Source organism: Notechis scutatus, chromosome 2 (genome assembly GCF_049901735.1).
Source record: "Notechis scutatus isolate UNSWTSFEM ecotype Mainland chromosome 2, rNotScu1.2, whole genome shotgun sequence".
Lineage (NCBI taxonomy): Eukaryota > Metazoa > Chordata > Lepidosauria > Squamata > Elapidae > Notechis > Notechis scutatus.
The window spans coordinates 259,229,590-259,241,365 of NC_142010.1; the positions used below are offsets into that span (position 1 = coordinate 259,229,590).

General features: G+C 41.2%; 1 protein-coding gene across 6 annotated transcripts in view; it reads right to left on the reverse strand.

Moving 5' to 3' along the window:
- Nucleotides 1-10,158, reverse strand: part of ARK2N (arkadia (RNF111) N-terminal like PKA signaling regulator 2N) — a 64,475-nt gene extending 54,317 nt beyond the window's left edge. For 3 of the 6 annotated variants that reach the window (XM_026688419.2, XM_026688417.2, XM_087958696.1), the window contains exon 1: nucleotides 9,862-10,142. The gene's annotated coding sequence lies outside the window, so the exon portion shown is untranslated. Of the gene's footprint in view, nucleotides 1-9,861 lie in introns of all 6 variants that reach the window. The other 3 variants (XM_026688418.2, XM_026688420.2, XM_087958697.1) reach the window with 3 other exon arrangements.
- Between the last annotated feature and the right edge of the window lie 1,618 nt (nucleotides 10,159-11,776).

Sequence of the window (11,776 nt, forward strand, 5' to 3'; positions counted from 1 at the left end):
CCAACATTGTAAGATTTTCCTTTTTGTAATATACAGCAAATGGAACTAGTGTTGTTTTAGCTTGTAAATACTAAGGATATGGATGAAACTGATTTATAGAAAGATGTGCAAGTTAACTAAAAATATCCTATCTTGTGGGAAAGAGTGTCTATGGTTATAAATTGCTAAGAAGGCTTTGAAGGCTGGCTACCCATCAGAAAACGCCAGATGGCCTTGTTAAAGAAAATTTACAACCAGTGGACTCAAGAACCGTGTGAATTAATTAACTCTATGTTGCAACCAAAAATGTTGAAGAGAATCAGGCTACTCTGAATAAAATGTAAAAGGATATTATAAAGTGTTCTAAAATTATAATCCATAAAAAAGAGATGGAGATATTAGATCTACAAATTGAACGAGGACTATTTAAAAACAATAGAGATACACAAATAAGATACCAAAAGTATGATGTGGTTTATTAAAATACGAGAGATTTGTTGGAGAGGCTGCACTTGAAAATACAACTGGAATTTGATAAAGATGACACTGATTTTGAGAGATAATGGTAATAAAACAGATGTTAACAATTTGATATATACATATATGTTATGTCTCACCTGTGCCAACGAGGTGAGAGTCCAAGTTTCCAAAGGAATATACACAAGCAGACAAGACCAGTAATGACAGGGTTAAATTCCTTTAGCCAGAAAAGTCCTTGGCAGTCTCACACAAGCTGTCTGCCAAGTCCAATAATAAAGCAAGAACATAAATCACAGGCTATCGCCACACACAGAATTTTTCTAAGCTTCTATCACAAATCAACACGTTGTCCCGAACAAGAACCCAGAGCTAACACACCCACTTTTATTCCCTGTGGGGCGTGTCAGTCTCTCATCTCAGTCTCTGATTTGTCCTTTCCTTCTGCGTTGCATCTCACGCTTTTGCCTGCGTCTTTGCCTCGCATCAAACCAAACATTCCTCAGCCAGAGGCTCTGATACGTCCTCCTGATTATCTGCCGACACCTGAGGCACAATCAGGGAGGAAGGTCCTGCCGAGGAGGAAAGTCCTGGGGAGGAAGGCAATTCCAAATCCTCTAACAAAGCAGGCTCAAACCTCAGAGCCAAATCCTCCCCTTCCTCACCGTCCAAGTCTGTGTCCTCTAGCAAAGCAGGCTCAAACCTCAGAGCCAAATCCTCCTCTTCCTCATTGACCAAATCCGACCTCTGACAAAGCAGGCTCAAACCTCCGAGCCACAACACATATATATACACACACACATATATACATACATACATATACATATAAATGTGTGTAAGAGGATATTATAATAATGGTTGCGATCTTTGGTGGTTAATGATTACTTTGCATAATTTTTGCTTTGGAATTATACTATTAGGATAATGCTTGGTTAGCAATATCTATATTACTACTTTTCATATATAAATCAGTAATGTTTAAAAAAATTTAATCTTTGTCATGTTTAATTGCTAATTGAGATTTAATTCTGATTATTATGAGGTATTGGGGGATTAGGCTTTAAATAAAAATAGGATTATATATATTTATGCTGTTAGATACTTCTGTCAACTTTTATTGGACATTTGCAAAATAATAAAGCGAGCCGAGGATTTAGATATGAGTTTACAGAAAATGGGATGAGATATAAAACGAAGATGTATTTGGGTATATTTTAAGAGATTTGATAAACTATTGTTGAATATACTTGATGGGGATGAAGAGGAAGTTTCTCTTTTGAGAAACCCTGATTTAGAAGATCCATTTTTGCCTGTCCCCAATAATTGTAGCCAGTTTCTGTTTTCCTTTGATCATTTTTATCATTGCTACTAGCAGAAGAAAACTAATGTTACTGCTGCCCACAGTGGATAATCAGTTGGAGAAATGCAGAGGGCTTCACAGATCATAAAGAGTACAACATGCAGTTATTTAACCTGTGAGCTGCCAATACAAGTAGTCCTTGACTTACAGTGACTGTTTGAAATTATGCCAAAATTTGGCCTCTTGGCAATTCACCCGCCCTACGACTGACTGGGATGTCAGAAAGGGAAGTATTTTTTTAATACTGTGCAAATGTTATTGGATTTGTATTGATATATCATGGTTTATAACCATAACAAAAGGAAAAAATAGAAAAAAGCGAAGCATTCAAAACTCACAGAAACAGCATTTTAGCCTTCCAAATTGCATCACAAAAGTTCAGATTACTGAATAACAACTTGGAAATTACTCAGTAACAACTCAGCTTTATGTTTATGCTTTAAACTATAAAGCTTTGCATTTTAATTACATTACCTATATTAACTATTTTACAGACTACCAGTATTTCCATTATCACCATAAACTCTTTTGGGAAATATAATTGTTTCAGGGCTATACATTTAATCGAGAAAGTAAAAAAACACCCCGAAAGAAAGCACTCTTTTCTTGGCTGTGGGAATCTTTTTGAAAATAATGCAAACATAAGAAGGCTCTCTTCCTGACTATATTTTTTAGCACTTATGCTTAATAAATTAGACATGCATCTAATTTCATTAATTTCAGGCAGGATGTATAGGTGTGTATGTTTCTTAATTAACTTAATAATAAAACTACCACTTCACATAATAATAAAACCACTAGAGCTGTGAAGCAGCAGTGGTTATAATGCAGTATTGCAAACTAATTCTGCTCACGTTGGCATGAGTTTGATTCTTTCGATCCTGACCGGCTCAAGGTTGACTCATTCCATCCTTCCACGGCCAATAAAATGAGGGCCCAGATTGTTGTGGGCAATACACTGACTTTGTAAACCACTTAGAGAGGGTTGTAAAGCACTGTGAAGCGGTATATAAAGACTAAGTGCTATTACTATTTCAAACACAACTCACCAAAGACGGACTATACAGCGGTGGCTAACCTTTTGGGTCTCCTATCAAAAATTGTGCACACACTCTCGTGCCAGCACCCAGAAGGCAATGCACCCCCCCCCCCGTCCCCTGTGCATGCATGTGCAACACACACACACACCCGCTTTCCTGCACTGCGCTTCCCAGCTGATTTTTGGCCAGTTTGAGGCCTTTTTCAGCCTCCCAAAAGCTTGAGGAAGGCCTTTGGCAGCCTTTGCAGGCCAAAAAAAAAGAGGCCTGTTTGGTCACTTCTGGTATTACCAGAAGTGATGAAACGGGCCTATTTTCCATCTTGCAAAGGCTGCCAAAGGCCTTCCTCAAGCCTCTGGGAGGCCGAAAAAGGCCTCAAACTGGCTGAAAATCAGCTGTGAGGCACACGCATGCGCAGTAAGATAAGTTTATTTTATTTTATTTTATTTTATTTGATTTGTCAATCGATTACAATAGGTATAAGTATAAACATGAGTAAGAATACAGAAAATAGGTACGAATAAATAGGGACAATAGGACAGGAGTGGTAGGCACGATGGTGCACTTATGCACGCCCCTTACAGACCTCTTAGGAATGGGGTGAGGTCAATAATGGTTAGTTTGAGTTTAAAGGAATGGGGGTTAGAGGATGTAACAGCAGAGTCAGGTAGTGCATTCCAGGCATTGACCACTCTGTTGCTGAAGTCATACTTTCTGCCATCAAGTTTGGAGTGGTTTACACTGAGTTTGTATATGTTGTGTGCTCTTGTATTATTGCGGTCGAAGGTGAAGTAGTCATTGATTGGTAGGACATTGTAGCAGATAATTTTGTGTACTACGCTTAAGTCCAATTGTAGGCAGCGTAGTTCAAGGTTGTCCAAGCCCAAAATCTCAAGCCTGGTGATATAGGGTATTCTGTTGCGAGCAGAGGAGTGTAGTACTCTTCTCGTGAAATACTTCTGGACTCGCTCAATTGTATTAATGTCCGATATACACTGTGGATTCCAGACAGATGAGCTGTATTTGAGTATTGGTCTGGCAAAAGTTTTGTATGCCCTAGTTAGCAATTCGATATTTCCGGAGGAGAAGCTTCATAAGATTAGACTTACAATTCTTAATGTCTTTTGGGCAATGTTGTTGCAGTGAGCTCTGGCACTTAGATTGTTTGATATGAGTACTCCAAGGTCCTTGACAGAGTGAGGGTCGTCAACGAGGTCATATCCACCTAGCAGTACAGGAAAGCGGGTAGGGGGAGGGGGGATTGCACATGCATGCACAGGGGGCGGGGGGGGGGGGTGCATTGCCTTCTGGGTGCTGGCACAAGAGTGTGTGCACAATTTTTGGCAGAGGAGCCCCAAAAGGTTAGCCACCTTAAAGGCCTTTTCACAATTTGACACAATTTTGGTCTCCTAAATTTAACTTTTGAAATTATCTCCAACTACCTATGGTGTCTGCACCAAATGTCTACCTAACACATACTGAAAATTGTAACATTCTAAATAATTCAGAAACAAATGAAAAAATGAGAATATAATGATGCACAGAGGTCAAGCTAGATCTGATGCTATCAAAATACTTGAGAAACAGTGCTTGAACAGTCAATCCATTGTTGATGATATACAGAGGAAACTATAGATTACTCCTTTCCCCAGAATCTATTACATCCATCTGACATCATTTAAACTTAATTTTATCGGCAGTACCCTTTTTTTGTAATGCCACTTGGCACTGACAGGATTAACAGCTTGCTTTCCAGACAAGGAATGCATGTTGCTGTTTCTGCACAATGTTCTCAAGTGAGGATTGGCTTGAGATCTTGTGGGCAGGCAGACTTATTCCCAAACCACTCCCTTTCTGCGACATAGAAATGTTTTGAACCTTAAAACATGGGTGGCTAAGATGGAAGCTAAGTATGGGGGCTGAATAAAAGAGTTATAATATAAAATATAAATATCTAAAAGATAGATAAAAATGCAAGAATGCTAGCAGGGAACATCAAATAGCACTTTATTCTAAGAAATAACGAAGAAGCCTAACTAGGAATTATGTGTTAAGTTTAATTTCAGTTGCTGCGTGTGCCTAAATCTATTATTTTGTCTTTGATAATCATTTATTTTCTCGGTACAAACTGATTAACTCCATGTTTTGTCACTTGGAATTCCTTTACACAGTAGAGGTTTCTCTAGGAATCATCAGCAAGTTTGTGGTTTAAACCAGAGTTTTATATTTTCCTATGGGAAATATTTTTAAATTACAATCTGTGATTTGAACAGTTCTTCTTATTCCTCCAGTGCTGAATATTTTCATATAACTACCTAGAGTTAAAATACATTATTTCATTTCCTTTGATTTTGTTTACCTCTTTGACCAGTCTGTCTCCCAAAGGGGAAAAAAAGAAGAGCTACTATCCCTAGCTGGGCACAACACTTCCAAACAACTACGGTGCACTGTAGAATTTCTATCATTTTCTTTGTCTTTTCTTTTTAGTCTGCCAGAAGAGCACCATTGGTTATGAGGGGGGGCATCATGCTGGGGCCATGGGGGACAATGTTAGGTGAGGTACCTATCTATAAAAGACAGGCAATTACTTCCAGCTGCTACATACAGGCAGGGAAATGGTAGGCAGACACAGAATTTCTTTGAAGAGGTTTGTGACTTTCAACCTTTCTCCCTAAGGGCTCAGTCATGCTGCTGACTACTCCAAACTCACTTGAAAAAAGAACCTTCCATACAAAAAGTGTTGCTTGAACCATGCTCAATGTTTTAAAACCTTGATCTTGGTCATATTCGTTAGCAGTAAGCAACTGAGCAAAAGCTTATATTTATTTGCTCTGAAATACAATAGAATCATTCTCCTCTGACTGCAGCCTATATTGTGTGATTTCACCTGTGAATGACATCGAATTAGGCCCTCATCCATGTTAAAAAGCATTTCAGGGCTTCAGATTAACATACTGAAATATTGTAGTTATACAATACAGATAGTCATCAGCTTATGACCCACAATTGAGCCCCAAATTTCTGTTGCTAAGAGAGACATTTGCTAAGTGGATTTTACGACCTTCCTTGCCACAGTTGTTAAGTGAATCTGGCTTCCCCATTGACTTTGCTTGTCAGAAGTTTGCAAAAGGTGATCACATGACCCTGGGGGTGGTTGATGGCTTGAGAGAGCTCTTTCCACCTTTTTGTTTTTAGCTCTGTTTTTAATTCTATCTTTTTAACTGTGTCTCTTATATGGTTTTATGGTTCTAATCTGTAAATTGCCTAGAATCATTTAGAAAGATGGATAGTGTATTTGATAAACAAGCAGACAAAAAATCAAGATTAGAATAAAGAAGCAGGTGTTTAAGTTATTTCGATGGTGAAATAGTTAAATTTCAAAAAAAATAAACTATTAGTTGCTATCCACATATTAATAAGCTAAGCTTTCCTTGTCTTCTAAATTTTCCTTAATTTTAATATTTGTCCACTTTAATAGCTAAAGTATATATCTATTGTTCTATGATATCCAAATTATACAACCAATTTGTATAAAATGCCAAAATTATTATAATCCATTCTTATATTAAAAACACAATAATCATTAAGAAAGGTCACAGATGCCAAATCAGCTCTGCATGTATCTCTGTTTTTCACACAGATTTCATATCTAGAGAGCTTTTACACATAGTCATCATCAAATGAACTCCACCCATGGAAACATTGCTCAAGTTTATTTCTCAGTTATTCTTGAAAAAAATCTTCTGAGATCTTCTGAGAAATAAAACTATTAATACTGTGCCATGGACACTAAAAAGTATCACACAATTGAGGATATGAAACTGAAAATATCTGAATGTAGGCTAGAATATAACTGAAACAACTTAAGATAATTATAAATAAAACACCTTAACTAATTTTATTTGGTTTCTTACAGCTGCTCAACTCCAATGGACTCTGAGTCTCTGACTGTCCAGAATAGCAATGTTTGTTCAAACCGAACTATTACTAAAATTTAAGTTTTATAGAAATAATCTTAATTTCTTTAATATTTCATGAATTCAAAAGTATGTCTCAAAAAATCCAGAGCAAAATTATATGCATGAATAATCATTTAAACACTGAATAAGCAGCAAAATCTAGCAATAGAGAGGTTATTAAATTTTTACTCTAGAATTTCAAGGCAAAACATTCTGTTCTGTACAGTATGCAACCTTCTCCAGGTTTTATTCTGTGTAATGTTAGGCTGAGATAGTGATCACCCACTGAGTTTCTATAATCGCTAAACTTGAACCTAGGTTGTCCTAATCTAGTACTTTTACCACTTTAATACTCTGACTCTCATTAATGTAAATTGACAATTTATGGTTGTCAATCCTAAGCAACAAAAATGTAAAGTCCAGGGAGTTTCCTTTTGTTGTCTAAATTGCTGTAACTTTAACTGCAATTCTCTAACTTCCCCAAAACATCAATTTCTAAATCACTGATTTATTGCACTTGATGCAATAAAAAGAGCTGAGACTAGTAAGCCAAGTCCACCCATATGTATCACCAATATCTACAGTTATTTCTGTTCATACACAGCCCTGTCCATATTCTCAAGGTTTTGTCCAGTGCCATAATTAAATTAACAATTGCTAGACCTTTTTCAGTTGAGTTTCAGGCTGAGTACCATACTCAGTACTGTACTGAGACAGCATTGGTTGCACATAGAATAATCAGAACATTGTTAATGACCCATACTGGAGCCAAGATGGAGCTGGACCATTCTCCTGGCCTTCCTTGACCTTTCAGCAGCTTCCTCATAGTATTATTCTGGACCAGCTCTGGGGGAATAAGATTGATAGGAGTAACTGTGACTGATTCAAGTTACTCTTGGGTCTGAAGTCCTTGCTTTGTCAAGGTCTACAGTGGTCAACATTCCCATCCCTCCTATTTAATACCTACATAAAGTCAATTGGAAAAGTAATTTTTCAGTTTGGAGTCAAGTATTATTAGTACATGAATAACACACAGTTCTCTGCCTAGCGAAGGACTTGTCTCACTGTTTGAGGCCTGTTGAAATCTGGGTAGGGACACACAGATTAAAACTCAACCCAAGGAAGATTGAGAGGCTATGGCTACTTCAAATTCTTTGGTTTGGGATCTTCATCCTTAAATGGGCTGCATTTCCCCTTCAGGTCTAAAGTGTAATCTGGTGGTCTTCCTAACCTAAACTCTTAGCACCTGCTTGAGGAGAAGGCTTTTGTGAAACAGCTTGTGCCCAGGAAAGCTGTTGCACAATCCCCACTTATGCACCAACCATACCTGGACTGTGAGACCTTCCTTGCAGTTACTCATGCATTGGTCATCTTATGAGTGAACCACTGCAATGGGGTATCCACCGCTCCTGAAGACCATTCAAAAGCCATTACTGGCCCAGAATGAAGCAACACATGTAGCAATAGGCAAGCCTAGCTGTGCCCATGAAACATGTTTTATGAGCTGCACTGGTTGCTAATAAGCTTTCAGGAACAAGTGAAGAGACTAGCTGATACCTTATAAAGCCCTACATGGTGTATCTGACAGACTGTCTGACCTCTCATAATATTTACAATCAGAGTTGGCATACTTTAGATCCTATTAACAAAGCAATGTCCTCTCATGCAACCCAGGAAGCAGGGTGACTATGCTTTTTTTAATATTATACTGGTCATGTTTTTTGTTTTTAGTTATGTAAAGCTGCTTGTTTGTGTAATTGAGAGGCCTAGATGAATAATTACAAAATTATTCCACTGAATCAACATTCGTATAAAAGAGAGAAAAAAAATCCAGCAGGCTTAAAATTGATAAAGCTAAAGATATATAAAAAACAAACAAACATTACTACTTGCATGACATGGAGTTAAAAATACAACACAAAAATAAAACATCTAGCATATTTTCCATCCTTTTAGTGTGTGTGTGTGGGGATCAGCACATAGCACATAGCATTGTAGTGTAATTTTCAGCAAAAACAGGAAGGATAAAACACAGCAACCACAGCTGTTAGTCAGGTATGATTTAGGGAAAATGCTACTTCTCCCCAATCTTCAATCTTTACTGCTGGGTTGGATTGCAACAACCTTGTAAGGAGTCTATGGAGATTCTCAGACATCCAGGTCATGGTTGTCCCAAAGATGCTTTTTTTCCCCCCAAGAGGCCAAAAAAAAAAAAAAGTCCAGTTGCCTCTGGGGGGAAAAAAATCACTTTTGGGACAGCCTTGTAAGGACCATAATCTCCTGGAGATCCATAGAAAACATCTAGGGGAAGTTCATCTCAAAATTATAGTTAAAAAAAAAAAAATACCGAGCATGAGATGGAAAATATTCAAACAAAAGCCAGAATACATCCTTGCCTCTGGAATTAAGATGACAGCCAGTGAGGTCTTTCCTTGTAAAAGGAAGAGGAAAGGGAGGAATTGTTTCCACAGGTTCAACATATTTTATATTGAAATGGTACAGGGTCTCCTGCTTGAGCAGGGGGGCTGGACTAGGTGACCTCCAAGGGCCCTCTATTCTGATTCATAACAAAAATACAGAGTGGCATAACGAGATCTAATGCACCTTCGGTTTGATGTGTTCAATCTCCATCCTCCCCACACTTCCAACCAGGGTAACGGGGAGTGTGTGCCTCATACTAACCTTAACTGGACCACATGAATCCTTTGCACGACACGCTTAACCCTTCTTAAACTAACCACGGTTTAGGCCCTTATCCCCGTTTTCCGGTCGGCCCAAAGGGCAGACCGAGTTGCTCTTGTGGCCTAAGATGGTGCGGTGCGAATTAAGGGCTTCGAGGGAGGGAAAAGCAGCAAAGAAAGTCCGGGGAGGATGACGGGTCTTTTTCAGCAGGCCCGCTCGGCCTGACTCGAGGTGGCCGAGCGAGGCGACCAAAGGGAAGCGGGCCCTTCAGTCCCCTCAGAATACCCGGAGAGCGGTTTGGGGGCTCGGCCTTCGTAGGTCGAGAGGCTCCGGGAGGCTGAAACGACCAAGAAGGGAAGTCACTCACCAGAGTTGTTGCCGCCGCCGCCGCCGCGGCCTCTGAGGCTCTTCCCGGCCTGAGGCCCCGCGGGAAGGGCCAGCTCGAGCATGAGGGGCCGGGGCTCCCCCTCCCGCCCACCTCTCCGTTCCTCCTCTGGCGTGGCCGGTGCCGCTTCTTCGGCCCGGGGCAGGAGGGAGGAAAAAGAAGGAGCCGGAGGAAGGTGTGTGGGGGGGGGGGGAAATGTCACCTCAGAAAGGAGGCCGCTGGGATCGCCTCAGCTCGAGCCTTCCGACGCCACTTCCGGCAGCAACAGCGGCGCTACCTGACACAGGAAGTACGCCAGGGAGGAAAAAGCGGTGCGCGGCCGGAAAGAACGGCTGAGGGCGTGACGCGGCGTCCTGGCCGCGCCACCTGGCGGCTCCCGGCCGCTCCTGCAAACGGCGGAAGGCAATTGGGCGGGAAAGCGAGGGGAAAAAGGGGCGGCACCTTTGCTATGCTTCCAACGGTCGCCGCGTTCGAAGGGCGGCGCGCGGACTATTCGGGCCTGAACCGACTGCGCATGTGCGCTAGGGAGGAAGGAAGGAAAGAAGGCAGCAGGATTAACCCCTTCCTTCCTAGACTTTTTTTTTTTTACTTGATCCAGATTTAGGGCTTATGTGAACAAGGCTATTAGCCTGCGACCACGTTGCAAAAAGGGAGTAAACTACTAGATGGAGATAAATCTTGCATGCAGGACCAATGAGGATACTGCTCAGCTGTATTGCTTGGGACCAGTCAACATGGCAGCGCTACAATTCCCACGCACCCAGGACCAGCCTACATGGCAGCGCTACAATTCCCGCGACCCAGGACTAGTCTCACATGGCAATGCTACCCCGCGCACCCAGGACCAGTCTACATGGCAATGCTACACCCGCACCCAGTACTAGTCTACATGGCAATGCTACAATCCCGCACACCCAGGACCAGCCTACATGGCAGCGCTACAATTCCCGCGCACCCAGGACTAGTCTACATGGCAATGCTACAATTCCCGCGCACCCAGGACCAGTCTACATGGCAATGCTACAATTCCCGCGCACCCAGGACTAGTCTACATGGCAATGCTACAATTCCCGCGCACCCAGGACCAGCCTACATGGCAGCGCTACAATTCCCCGCGCACCCAGGACCAGTCTACATGGCAATGCTACAATTCCCGCGCACCCAGCACCAGCCTACATGGCAGCGCTACAATTCCCGCGCACCCAGGACCAGCCTACATGGCAGTGCTACAATTCCCGCGCACCCAGCACCAGCCTACATGGCAGCGCTACAATTCCCGCGCACCCAGGACCAGCCTACATGGCAGCGCTACAATTCTCACGCACTTTAGGACCAGCCAACATGGCTCCACTACAATTCCCACGCACCTTGGAGCCAGCCTACCCAAGATGCAATGGAAGTCGTGGCTTAAAACACTTGAATAGCACCAGCTGGAGAGTTCCCAGCATTTTCCAAAAAAGCAAAATCTTGCTTGAGAATCACTACCAAAGGGGTGGGGGATGGGGTCAAAAAGTCAAGATGGCAGCCTTAACCATGCATTTAGAATCCTGATACCTAATTTGTTAAATGGTTGGGGCAGCCATTTTGACTTTTTTTGGACCATCCTGGTTTGGGGATTTTCTAGGCAGCCAACAATATAAACATGTGCAATTAGTCCTCAACTTACAAATGAATTTAAGATTCAATTTATGATTGAGTCCAGTATTATAGTCATAAGTCATTGCCAATGGTTAAGCAGGTGACTTAACAATGGTTAAGCAGGTGACTTAGGTCACATGACTGCACTTGATTTTACAAACTTTTTTGCAGTGGTTATTAAGCAAACCCATTGTCCACCATGGGCTTTTTTTAAAAAAAAAAAAAATTTGCTGGAAACTTTAAGTAATGTTGACTTCCT